Here is a 14844-nt window from a genome sequence, read left to right on the forward strand (position 1 = left end):
AAATGATTTTTTTTCAATAGCTTTCATGTTAACTGACTTTTGGGGCCCAAACTTTGTATAAGGCTTTGGTTACATGGGAGGAACAAGATACGGCACCATTTATTCGGATCTTTAGCCCTTTTCAATGTATATCCACATTCACTAAAAATACCATTGTTTCCTATGTGGGAAATTACTTTTTACAATAGATTTCATATTAGGTGACCTTTTGGGCCCAAACTATGTACAAGGCTTTGGTTACATGGGAGGAACAAGATACGGCACCATTTAATCGGATCTTTAGCCCCTATTTTGGTATTTCTGACCATTTTGCATGGAAGCGCTGCTCTTAGAGTGGAAATTTAATGACGGCCCCTAAGCGCATTAGCGCCCCTGGTGTCCTCTCAATTGTTACTGCATGGTTTTGGCGAATATGCGAATCTGTCGAATATGGAACCTGAAACTAACTTCACCGCAGTTAAGAGGCGCACTCCTCCGCGCTAAATGTGACGGTTATTTATTTAATGCAATGTTGCTCTCTGGAACTTTTACAAAGAAGAAAACTGAGATCAAAACCATAGTATTTTTTTCTTTGTGGATTTCCTGGACTATATAGATACTAAACGAGGGGAAATCTACTGTATGGAGATATTTCTGCTTAGTAGACAATGCAGATTCTAATTAGGCTGTTGGATATGTCCAATGTAAGGAGTGTGAAGTTTTAATGAAATATGATTGATGCTATGGAGGACTAAACATGACGTAAGTATAAATAAACAAATAAATCAATGCATAAATAAATGTATAAATAAATGCATAAATAAATACGTTAATAAATGCATAAATAAATGATGAAATAAATGAATAAATAATTAAATGCATGAATTAATGTATAAATAAATACAGGAATAAATAAATAAATGCGTAAATAAATGAATAAATGTATAAATAAATACAGGAATAAATAAATAAATGCACAAATAAATAAATGCAAAAATAAATGTATAAATGCTTTATATTTATTTCTACATTTCTACATTTATTTATTTCTACATTTCTACATTTATTTATTTCTGTATTTCTGTGTCCATATGTAAGTGAGGTAGGAGGTCCTAACCTCAGTCAACAGCATGATTGGTCAAATCGGCGAGCCAGACAAAAGCAAACGATTCCCGATCCCAAGGCTTCCTCCCTGTAATGTTGCAAACCAGCTCCAATTAGCGTAATGGCCTCGACCGGGAGGCCGCTGGCAGACCTGCTGCGGGATGTGGCTGATCAGCTTGAAAATTGTGAGTTTCTTCTGTTTAAGCCTGTAACAAGTATAGCTAGAAACTGAAGTTGTTGAGAACGGTAAATATGTACTTTTAACAGTCCCTCAGGTTATTTAACTGAAAGTCTGTATTGGGTGCAAATAAATGAATGTTGGTCAAAAACATAAGGCTTTGATTCCTCTACTTTTTTATTACCTGTGGATTATCAGCTACATGAATAACCCAAAGCACAAATTAAGTAAAATTATTTTGAAAGAGACATTCTTGCTGCTATTTGCAGTACTGACACTGGGTTTGGAATGGTCTAATGACACATCAATATATCACTGTACACCTTAGTGTACATTTGTTGTATTGTATCTCCAGCAACAAAATTTGGATTGCAGCATAAAAGTATTTGAAAGAGTGGTATCAACTAGTGCCTAGTTCTGACAGTGTGTGTAACACTGGTGCAGTAAAAAGGTCTGTATACGTGTGATGTGGTGAAGCATATTTGTTATTTGCCTCATGTCTATACCATTGTCTTTTAGGTTTAATCTCACTGTTCACAATTGTTTTAAAGCTCAGGAGACCGTTACAGAGACAAATTGAGTTGTTGCTGTTCTTTATTTGTGGTATTGTTCTGGAACAGGATGCATGTTGCAGTTTCTCGAGCCTTCTGATTCAGAGACCAAGTCTCCAATCACATGTGAAATGAATACTTCAAAACTAGTTATCTTGATAACTACAGGACAGTTTCTCGTACAAGGCTCTGTTACATAACCATAATGGTTTTCAATTTTTAAACTTAATGGTTGAAAAAAAAAGTTCATTAATAGTAATAGACATAAATTGCTTATTGCAAAAAGTGTTTGCTTGCAGTCATATTGTACAATGCAGCAAGTTTTATGACATCTGGTATGAAATAAAAATGCTGTCATTACCATTCTTTTTACTTAAAAGAAATCATTTTGTGACACCTGAAACAAAGATGTGTTTGACAAATAGGAATGTGATTCAACAGATATCAGAACTGCTAAACCATAATACCAGCTTCTTTATCAGAACTTGAGCAATATGGAGCTATTGGAGCATTTCTGATAATAATCTCACACTTTGTACATAGACATCTTACACATTGGACAGAGGGCCATTGGGATCTGGTAGACTTCCAACTTCCTGGTCAGTCAGTGAGCGCTGCAGCTGAACTTCAGGTACCACAACACCAGGCTGACGGTGACCACACGGTCCAGTCCAGTCAACTCCAAACTCCATGTCAACCTGCAATTGCAAGAGCTAAGGTTAAAGGGTAGGATAAAGGGTAAATCAATATCAAAGTGTTAAAGATTTTTATGGTAAATATGTCTACAGAACTGTAAGCCATATTCATTCATTTTACAGAACCTAGTTTGAATGTATGCCTCAAAAACAGCTTTGTCATCAGAAAGAGCTTGACTACAATTTCCAAGAGCCAATACATTAATTTTGAGAGCTAAGATATATAATTTTCTCTCTGAATCACTGCTCCTTGTTTGACCACAACATTGTAGCAATACCTTATTGTGTTGAAAGTGCCAATGACAGGCAGTATAAATCCATCACATTTATTTGCTGAACAAAAGGCCACTATTAGTTACATTTTGCCACTGATACATGCACTTTATAATGAACATAAAGTGGAAATAATGTTGACAATATCCCTTGTAGGAAATTAAAAGTTAGAGTAAAACAGAATTACTGAATAAATTCAAACCTGTATGGGGCCCTGCTGCGCCTCATGCTCATGGCGAGTCCACAGTTGCAGCGGTGACTGGTTGCCCTCAGTGCGTAGTCTGTGGCAGTTCCGGCCACGCTGGAAAAACTGAAGGGGCTTCTGTATGTGGGGCACAAAGCACCAGTGCAGAGCACAGAGATGAATTTCACTGTCAGGATTGAGAAGGCCTTCTCTCTCAAGGTTGGTAAAGATGGTGTAGAAGAGATCAAGCACTCCCACATAAACGTCTCTCCAGAGCCTTTCGATTCTAATGGGTATAAAAGAAAAACTATTTATTCTACCTACAATGAACAAAAACACAACATACAGGGAAAATACCTTTACCTAATATTTTACCTACTGTTGGTGTATGACAACACTCCCAAATACCTTTGGTTATGGACACTCCTGCCAGCAATGTGTGAATTCCTGTTCAGTCCTCTGTGAGCCACCATGTACCGTGCAACATCAACGTTTTCCCCGCCTTTATCTGACCTCACACGTGATGGCACACCATAGACATTGACAGCTTCCAGAAAGCTTTTTAGGACTGTTGCTGCACGATTGTTGGTGGTGGCACTCAAGTATACAATCAAACGACTAAAGCCGTCAATACCACCATGCACAACAATACGCCATCTGAAATAGATATGTATGAGGACAGATTAAGATCAGTACCAAAACAAAACTTCTCTATCTGAAATCTTTAACACACAAACATAAATAAAAATCCTGATATACTTTTAGTTAAAACATTTCTTTGTATTTAATTCCAGCTCACAAAATTTACACCCACACCAGCACACTGCAAAGTGAATTTATACAAGGTTCTGGTGAGTATTTTGATTGAAAATAGCCTTTGAGGTCAGCTGCATGTTGTAGAGTTTTTAGTCTTTGGTCACTGACATTTTTTGTTCTTAGCACTGTACTCCAGCATATTAGATTTCAAAGAAGACAATGGCTGAGATTAAAATGTTGAGTGCAACTTTAATTTGGGAATATTGAGATCAATACTGGGTGCACAGTGTGAGAGCTGTAGCCATTTTAGCCCCTGTCAGACTGTATATACACAGATTACAATTTCTACATTGTACAGTCTACAATAAAGTACTGTGCCAAAAACAGACGGTTTATCATAGTTTTTGACCTGTTTGGAACCACTTTAAAAAGCCACCCCACCCAAGTTCAAGAATCAACCAGAATTACTCTTAATTTTGATGCTGGTAGAAGTCATTAAAACTGATTTGCATGCATAAGAATGTTGATGGATTAAATAATTTGATCCATCCACCATTGATAAATCCCAGTCTGGCTTGCAGTGACACTGGTAGGTTAATTAAAACTGTAGATGGGCTTTTGTAACTGCTCTGGATATACAATAAACTGGGTAGTAAGTATCTTACAGTAGTAAAATCTACAATGAAGTGGATGCTTGAGATGGTTAATGTTTCTACGCTACCTTATCAGTTTATGATTTCCATCGATGTGCCATAAACTGTTCGGTGCTCTAACAGAGTACTTCCTACGCCTTCTTGGGTTCAGCTGAAGGCTGCGCATCAAAACTCCACCAGGATCCACTCTCTGCATGGATTCCTGGACACGCTGTCCTGTAATAGGCAAAACAATGCACAGATATGGTGTACTGAAAAAAAGTAAAGCATTCCCCAATCTGGCAGTGAATTGGGTAATGAATACAATTCCTTACTTTGTATGCGTATGCCTTGTACATTCAGGTGCCCAACCATCATTTTGAATCCAGACATGGGATGCTGCTGCAGAATTTGGGTCACAGTTTCATCCAGACTGTTGTCCTCTATTGCAGTTAATAGATTGTGGACTCTGATCATCAAAAATAACAAGAAAAAAGTCACAAGAGGCAACAAAGAAATGTCACCTATCTCACAGTACAAACAAAACACATTGTATGTTTGAAAACTCCCCTGCGTTTACTCATGGCTCGGGTAGAAACTCACTGAGAGGCATTACGCTGCTTTCACATGATACCGTTTGTGTTGTTTGGTTGAAGTGGTGAAAGTAGCACAAGCACTTCTACCTGTTAGGATTGGTGCTTCCTAGCAGACGCTGGTCGTCTGTATTGTGCGGGCATCTCACGCTGTCCCCCGTACAGGGGACTTTCAGTTAGAGACAGGTGCATTGTCTCGCCTTCTCTAAATCGTTCGATAATGATCGTAATTCAATTGCAATCGCTCGTACAAAAAATGTCATTACTAAACCAGAGCTGCATCACTAACAAATGTCAACAACTGCAGCTAACAGTTAGTTGAGCGGGCGAGCTGCTAGCCAACAACATTCCTGTACACGAATCTGCCCCGTCAGTAAGGCAGAACTAGTAGACCGAATCGAGCACACTCCTGTAACCAATCATGCTGTTGACTGAGGTTAGGACCTCCTACCTCATTTACATATGGACACAGAAATACAGAGCAGCATTTATGTATTTATTTATGCATTTATTTACGTATTTATTTATTTATACTTACGTCATGGTTAGTCCTCCATATGATGCAACTGTAGTTCTCAACAACATGGATAAACCTGGATGGTTGGATGTAGTTTCAGAACGAACGTCGGCATGCAAAAAGATCTTCAATGGTAAGACTTGTCTGTTGTGCCTCTGTTGGTGTCTCATAAAACGTGAGTTTTATTAAAGCAAAGCGTGTGTATTGTGTAGCTATTTCATTCTGAGATGGCAGGGGAGTAAAATGCTCCGCTGCCAAAATAGATAACATGTTTTTAACTTCGGGGTTAATTCCCTTTCCTTTACGTCTGCTGCTGGTTAGTAAATACAGACAGCCGGAAAGGTTAACAAACGGAATGAAATAGCTACACATTACACACGCTATGCTTTAATAAAACCAACGTTACTCACATACTGGTTAACACTGTTACAGCGGGTGTATAAACTGTACCTGTAACTGTTGCCACTGCATTAGTTTTAATATTTTGCACTCTATCTAACCCAGTGGCGGTCCGTGCATTTCACGACTAGGCCTTCAGCGATGTCCTACACGATGTTGAACTGAGTGAATCCACCTCCTAATACCATCATTATGACGCCATGGCTCTCGAACCAGTATATTTTATACAGAAAGGCAGTATAAGTGAGCATTGCATCACCTTAACATAGTCGAGTAGGCTACAACAGACTGTATTAATATTTCCGGAGCATTTCAAATCAATACACCCGTATTAGCAATACATTAAGAGTAGTAAACTCTAAGTTATATGATCGCTTGGATATTACTGTCACAACTTAAAAATAAAAGGCGATTTTCAGGGATTAGTCTACAAAGTTTTATTAAGTCCACCAAAAGTAGCCTATGTGACTCAATGTGAGGTTTAACAAGTTTAACAAGTAACATCGCATTGTCCCACCTGCAAAGCAGTTTCATTAAACTTCCCATCCTCACGATATCCAGTTTTTCTTGAAAGTTCCGTCTTGAAAATGGCGTTGTAATTGTATCAAAAACTGGAATTATCAAGTTTGTGTAAACTAATTTATTTGAGTTGGTTAATGTAATTATATTTAGTCTTACCAATTGAAACAACTAGAAGAATAAGCATTGAAACCGATGTACGTCGTTTTAGCCAGCTAAACTGAGCACTGAAGCACTGCACCGGTCTGCCTCAGTATCCAATCAAAGGACGTTTACGTGTCACGTTCAACGCGAGGAAATAAATCTTCCGGGCCTTCTAGAAGGCCCAGTGTCGCCAACTCGAAATCTGATTGGTTGTCACAACTGTCTGTTTCAGTTCATTCAACTTAAATGAACTGAAACAGCAAGTTGTGATAGCCAATCAGATGTACACGGGCCTTCAATGTGAATTCTGAAGGCCTCAGGGAAGATTTCTGTTCTCTGGGAAGATTTCAAGGAGCGTGGCAACACATGATAGCGGAAATATGATTGGATGAAAGCTCTAACATAAATGAACAACGCTGGAAGCATGAAATGAAGATAATGGACTATGGGGAATCATTTAATACATATTTATGAAAAGAAAATATTAAAATTAAATTTATTTTATTACATTTATTTTCTGATGATGTTTAGGCCAGCAGAGAAGGCCTTGAAGGCCCTGACGGACCGCCACTGATCTAACCACTCCTTCAGGTGTTTTCTTGAGTTGGTGCAGCCAACTACTGCACACGTAGTTCCCGAACCACTTTTCCTCGTTAAGTTTTCCATCCTTTTTCACACTGTGTCTCTGCGTCGATATCAGAGATACCTAGCAAAATAAACCTGAGCCTGGGTGAAGGCTAAATAGCTCGCTAGCTATTATCACTCTAGCTTGCTCAGTAGAGTGCTAAGACACAGCAACTATTTTACGATTGTATCAATTGTATATCTAGGTTTTCTTTGGTAACTGTTATCGCATTCAACAGCACAACACATCCCGGGCCTTTTGAACTGTCTGTGGGTTGTGAACGTAAACAACTCGCTAGCTATTACTGCTAGCACTGTAGCTTGCTCAAGGTAGTAGCTATATAGCTTTGATAATACACAGCCATTACTACGACTGTATCAACGTGCTGCATTTCACTTTACAGGTCAGTCATTCCCTAAATCTTTAGTAATTGTATATCTCGGTTGTCACATTCAACAACAGCACAACATATCCCCTAGCGTTTTGAACTTTCTTTGAGTTGTGACCGTAGGTTATGACCGTAATGTGTTTGCATCAGACACAAATATGGCGGTGCTTAAAAGACAGTGACGTAACATGATATCCATGAATTCTGAAGAGCTCATAAGGCGTCAAAGGGCGCTGAAGGCTGCGCTTTTTTCTAAAAAAAGAAGTCTAGTGTGAACCCCGCTTTATACAGTTGAATGGAGAGGTACAGAGAGAAGAGGAGCCTTGAGACCTTGGCGCAGGTGTCAGTGAAGCACAGGTGCAAGCCAGTTTAATGACCCTATTATGATGTCATAATGGCACAGAGTTCTGCCATGCAAGTCTATGGGGAAAAAAGGTGATGAAAAAGAGGAATAAAAAAGGAGTGGCAAGGAGTACCGCCACGAAAAGATATAGCAGGTTGCACCGTTTCGGGCCGGACGTTTCGGTGTTTGAACGGCGTCTCTATCTCAATCGGGCGAGGCGTTGTTAGCTGCAAGAAAAACGGGGAGAATAAATAAAGAAAACATACGAAGAACAATACTGGGCTTCCCTTCGGGCAAGCACACACTAATTAGTCTGATTAGATTGTTAAGCTAAACAAGGAAATATTTTCCTTTTTATGTTGCACTGAAATCAAGTCATTTAGTGTGTTCTTGAAGGCTGGACCAACTTTGAAGGCTGGACCAAAGTGTTTCATTTCATTCAATTACAATTAGGCCAAATAAAAAGTTAAGATGTAAGTACAGTCTGGACAGTCTTTTTCTCTCAACGCCTCAATAGGTAGATCTTGCCTGTCACCAAGGCAGAGGTCGTGATCTTTGGCCAAAAAAGGTCAGTGACCACTGGTCTATTCGATGACATCTGTTAACAGAAGGAATGGACTTGAGGGGTATGCACGAGTGTATAGCTAGCCCTACTATCGTCAACGTAAGCGTACTCAGGGCGGTTGCAAGTACTAGCCACATTTAGGCTACTAGTGCCATGAAACGCATATTTTGCTTAATGGAGCAGAGCTAACTAAACAACCAAAACGCTGTCTGAACTACAAATACTGTACTTACCAACACATGCTTGCACATATTTGAAGATGTTTGCAGAGATGGCTTAGTATGGGAAGTCCCGCCCCTCTTCTTCCGGCCAATTTGATTTTGCCTTCAGACTCAGTCTGGCGAGGCGGCTATACCAACTTAGTTCAGCATTGTAAGGATCCTTGGAGCCAATCACAAACTGGCTATTGGCTACCTGGCGCGCCATTGGCGGATTTAAACTAACCACGACTACAAAACAAAAGCGACGGCAAAGAGAGAAGCACAGCAAAACTTCGATACTGCTCTCGCGGCTGTCTTGGATGATTTCAAAGGCAAGTTTTCTTTGAAAATAGAACAGAAACTTGCCCTGGAACAATTCATACAGAAAAAAGATGTGTTTGCTTTATTACCGATCGTTGTATCGTTGTATAGTATCGTTGGTCTGATTGGTTAAAGGAGTGTCCAATTACGTGACTGAAGTGAACCTCCATTGAGTAGTTCGCCAGACTAACTGAGCAAATGAAATGCAGTGAAGGGGCAGGGAATTCACAGACAAGAGATGGCTCTGACTGCAACCCAATCAAGCAACATTTGTTCATTATCAACTCTTCACAACAATAACATTCATAGATTAAGTATCAGTTCAGTTGATAAAACATGAAAAATAAGAGTTTTCTGACAATAGATCTAGTTTTATGTACAGAATTGTTACAAGGAAACATAACGTGGATCGTGGATATTCTGAAATATCATATTTTTTTTCGCCTTAAAATTATAGATTATATAAAATTTCATTAGAAAATAAAGAATACGAAGGTCAACTTTGTGCTTGCAACAAAAAAAAAATGTATTACCGTATGGTTTCAGGGAGGCCTAAAGTAGAAACACAGCCAGCATGGACAAAGTCCGGTTTTCTTTATCTGTATCACCTTTCCTAAGGCTGTGGGGTACATGTGAAGAAGGATAGATGTTGGTATTTCAGTCTAGGCCTATAGGGATAGAAACACAACTTTCCACACTATCCAGTTTTACTGGTCCCAGCTCTATTTGGTTTGAAGACACACAAAGGAGTTAAAAAAATGACCAACAAGTTTCTAGAACTAGTAAGCAAGCTAACAGTTTTTATAGTTTTAGTAAGGGTTATCTATCTTTTGCCATGTTATAAACTCTAGTCTAGTCCATTGTTATGTTCCCGCAGGAGCTTCCTGTGTTCTTGTGAACTTATTGTTTGTACTGCTGCCACCTACTAGAAAAATCATTATTCAAATTATTTTCATTGGCAAATTAGTGACTTCTCACAAAAACGTAACTAAAGGCTTCTAATGCAAAGTACTCAACATGTGAAAATTACACTGATCAATAAATACACTGATCAATACGTTTTAATGTCTACGCAATAGTTATTGCATAACGTGCTGTTGTACTTCTCCTCTCAGGTAAACAAAGTGTACAACTTCAAGCTGTCGACTCTGAAAGTCAGACCATCATTGCAGAAAATAAAAATAAGATTTTTTTATGGACTATATCAATTCACTGATGGGAAAGATGACCTCACTCATTGGGCTGAAGTCACATGCATGCAAATTAAGACATTTTGAAGGACCTTCTGAAAGATAATTCTAAAGTAACATAACATGGTGTACAACCTCAAGATGTCAAGAGGCAGACACTTCCTATCATACAGTGCATTATTCATAAAACCTTGATGAAGTTAAAGACATTTCTTAATGAGGAATGTAATGTTAATGGATTGTGTCCTTGTACAGATTGGAAAGATGATGTGACCCCTTTTTTGTGCAGTAGCTGCCTGTGGAAATGAAGAGATCTTTATGTACCTCCTCAGAGAAGATGCTGATCATAATATGCTCTCAACTGAAGGTTAACAGAATGTTTTACTCTGTGAAGTTCAATGCGCCAATTGAGCTTGTCAGGCGGTTATTATATGAAAGCGATGACCCTAACTGTGGACTGCCCACTCCACTTGTACAAGCTGAATGTAACAACAGCCTTGATACAGGGAATAGATTGAACATAGAGCAGTGCCTGAGGTAAATTACATCTCAAAATCTAAACACAGATAAATTACAGTGTAACATGAAGTGTTCACGTCCCTTTGATCCCATCCTTTCGCAATCTCTGCAAAGCCTCTGCCTGGTTCTCCTGATATAATTCTTACATCAAAAGAACCCCAAGAATAAAGATGGATCAGATGCGCACTTAAGCACAAAGCTGTGCAAAGGCATAGTCCCCTTTGCAGATCCAAGGTACCCAGATGACACTGTTGCATTAACCTGTGGGATAACAGCATACCTTTATCACTTTCTTTGGTGTCACCTCAGTGCCTGAAAGGGTATTAAATGATACAGATAGCAGGATGGATGAAACTTTGAAAAAGAAATTGGGAGACCGAATGAAAGCCTAAAGCGATCTTCAGATGGGTGATCATTTGAATGTGTGTGTATAAAGAAGGAAAAGAGTTTTGAGTGTTCATCTGTCTATTCCATGCAAACTAATTAAAAGATGATACCAGTCCTGTTTCCTTTTAAAACATGTGTCATGTTTCATACATATTGCAATATTGCTTCTAGGATGTCATCATGATAATACTGGTACAGAGCCCTGATGTCCACTATGACACCTTTCTGCACCAATATTGCCACACCATGACCTCACAACACTGATTCACAATAGACTCGGTTTCATTTCAAAGTCACAAGTTGTTTTTAATTATTAAGTTAAAAGTGGATGTACTGCCCTTCAGAATGTCAACCAATCACATTTGCTTTCTGCTCCCTGCATGCGAAAATGGATGTTTAAAGTTCTTATTTTTCACTTCATTTTCACCCTGTGCTGTTTCAATGAGAATTGAGGCTTTCTGTTGTGGGGCTAACAGAATAACATTGGTGACTGTATCATCTGCCTTGAATCTGTTCGGATTATTGTCTGTGTTATTATTATTTTTTAAAGCACTCTGTACCATAATTATTGAAGGCACTCTGGACCATAATGACATGATGACATAATTCATCAATCTTGTATGGTTTACCTTGTGATAAATCTATTAGGCTATCTAATAACTAAATGTTAAATACTAGTTAATACACATTTGATCCCTCATTCATTCCTGTGACACCATTCCTTGTCATTTAGACCATTAGAGGACTGTTTGGACCACTGACCACCGTTACCACTTGCCACAACAATATTATGTCTCCAAATATGGGTGATGGACGGAAGAGCCGATGATCGGCTACTCAACAGCAGAGGGCGATATAAGACCAATGATCGGTCTATCCTCGGAGTCCATTTACCTCAATTCAAATGGAAAAGGGTTTTTTTTTTAACCCTAGATTACCACCCCATTTCAGACTCAGCTCATTGAAAATCATCAAAAAATCAGTAGCCTATTAGTGCAAGTAGGCTATAGTTACAAGGCTGCTAGGCTTCCACTACAAACAACTATACACATTTTCAATGTAACCATGTAAAATGGTGACAAAACACACACACACACACACACACACACACACACACACACACACACACACACATATATGCATTAGGCATCTGTAAAGGTCTTTGACCTTCACTTTTGAGGAGGCCAGTATTGCTTCATATAAAGATACAAAATCTAATAATAATCATTAGCATTGGGCTAATCACCTGGAGCTAATTAGAGACGCAGCGCTTCTCAGCTGGAGGAAGATAACTTGCCAATAAGTAAGTGTGACCTAATTATGATGTTTGACATTTAAAGCACTCAACAATCTTGCACATTCGTTGCTAGCATTTGTGATCCCTCTTTTAAGGTCAAGCGGATGTTAATAATGGATTAACGAAAGGTACAGTCAGTCATTACCTGCCTTCATGGTGCTCACCTGCTGCGTCATATCCAACTCCATGAGAACGTCCGGAAAACGATCAATAGAATCAGCATGGGAGACGGGGTGGAAAAACCCCTGATAAGTTCAGCAACTTTTAGAATAAGACAAGTCTCAGTTGGGATGCTTTGTTAAAACTCTGCCACTTTGTCTTTGATTGCCTTGCTTCTGGGATCGTCCCTGACCATTTAAATGGTGACCTAATGAGGCATACCAAATAACCTTGCTTATCAGAAGAATAATTAACGTAAATGTTGTCGCACAAGTGATAGCGCAAGACGCAAGACAACATCAAGCTCATGGGTTCGATATTTAGGGAGCACAGTGGCTGATGGTAAAAATGTAGGCCTACGTTGCTTTGAATAACAGAATCTGCTCAATATAAATACTAGCCTACTTATTTAACTAGTTGCAAACGACAACAGGTCGATCCCTGTTTGGTATAGGACTACATTTATTTTATAAAGGTACGAATACTCAAACACTTTCCCAAAAAGTAGGTAGTTTATTTTTTAATAATAACCAGTTTATAGTAAAACCTCCAGTTCTTTCCGGAACATACAGTCAAGTATTCTACACTCTATCACATCATACCATTTCACAGCATCAAAGGGTTAACCTGGCATGAATTCAAGATCAAAGGAGGACCCAAAAGAGAAACCTTGGCAAGTGACTGCACAAATTTAATGAGGCAAATTAACATGTATTAATTCTGACCTTGTGCTATTCCGACAGATGTCTGCTGCAAAAAGGCTGCCTAAAAACAAAGATGGTGATTGGACAAACTGTTTTTTAGGGACCTGAAATATTTGACACAATTTCAGCTACCTATATCATCATAAGAAGGTAAAATGGAGATTGCACATTCGCAACCCCTGCCCTGGTGTTACAAGCCAATAACATTTGCACATGGCAATAGTCAATAATCTGCACTGGCCAATGAACAGAAAGTAAAGAGCAAACATCCGCACTGGCCTACTTTTTAAGTGGTCATCATGTCTCTCAGTGGCTCCCGGAGCCAGTGAGAAACAAAAGACATGATTATGCGAGGCGCTGGATGAGTGACAAAAGAAGCTGAGGTCATTATCCCGCATCAGCCAGTCCCTTCACCCGGGACAGGAGCAGTCACTCAGACCCAGGCTCTCTCTCTCTCTCTCTCTCTCTCTCTCCTGGCCTCTGGATGTGTCGGAGGCTACGGCATGCCGAGTGGCGGCCTAGCCTTGAGGAGCCTGTTTTCTTTTTTTCTCAGGCTGCTTTTGACAACTCATTACCTTTAATTTTGGTGATGGATGTGAGTCGCGGCTCGGGGCGAACGCCGCCATGCCACCCGAGACTGTGGCCTTGGCCCCCGGATGATGCAAGGCAGAGAGGCAAACGGGCAGATTCTCCTCAGATCTAATGATTGCCGAGAGACTGACAGCTCCGCATCTCACAGTGGGGCAGAGGAGGAAATAAGCCCTGTGTGTGTGTGCCCACACGCCTGTCTGTCAGTCTGTCCCCCCGGCCGCATACGTTTCCCAAAATCAAGAGGAACTGAGGCAGCTGTCCAGTGTGGCCTACGCACGAGGACCACGAACATGTTTTTTTTTCTCAAAAAATATCCAGTTCATAAGCGATGACTAATGACCATGTGCTTTAGGATGTCACGTAAGACACCTGACTGTGTGTTTGGATGATACGCAAGCGAGAGGTTGTCAGCACCCAGTTCACATTTTTCAGAAAAAAAGTATGAGCCTTTTTATACACAGACACCGGCCTATTGCCTCCTACTTTGAACCACCAGAATAATCCTATATTTTGCCGTGTTGTACAACATACACACTGGCCTATAGAAACAACTCTGCAGCTTCTGCCATATAGTGAGAAACTGGACGTAATTCATTACTTAAAGTCTATCTGGTGGCATCCTCTGTAGTTACTAAAGAGGGTCAAGCCCCCCCCCCCCCCCCAAAAAAAAACCCAATGTGATCTACCCTGGAGTCCTTGGCAGCCTCAATCCTTAGTTGGGGGTAATCACCTTGTTACTGCCAGTGCTCCCCAAGTGCTGAAGCCACCACATACACACAGAAAGAAAAACTGTAACCTACCTTGTGTGTTTGTCACTAATTGAATTGCCTAATGAGGTCCCCTGAGCTACATCCCATTAACTTGCAGTTAATTAAAGCTTTACCAGAGAGACTGACAGTGGAAAAAGACACTGAATGAGCAGAGGAATGGAGTAGTGAGAGAAAAAGAGAGAGAGAGAGAAATGGAGGGAGGAACAGGGACAGAAATAGTGAGTTTTTCAATGTGATGGAGCCTGACCTGATTTTTTTTTT

Source organism: Sprattus sprattus (genome assembly GCF_963457725.1).
Source record: "Sprattus sprattus genome assembly, chromosome: 15".
Taxonomy (NCBI): Eukaryota; Metazoa; Chordata; class Actinopteri; order Clupeiformes; family Clupeidae; genus Sprattus; species Sprattus sprattus.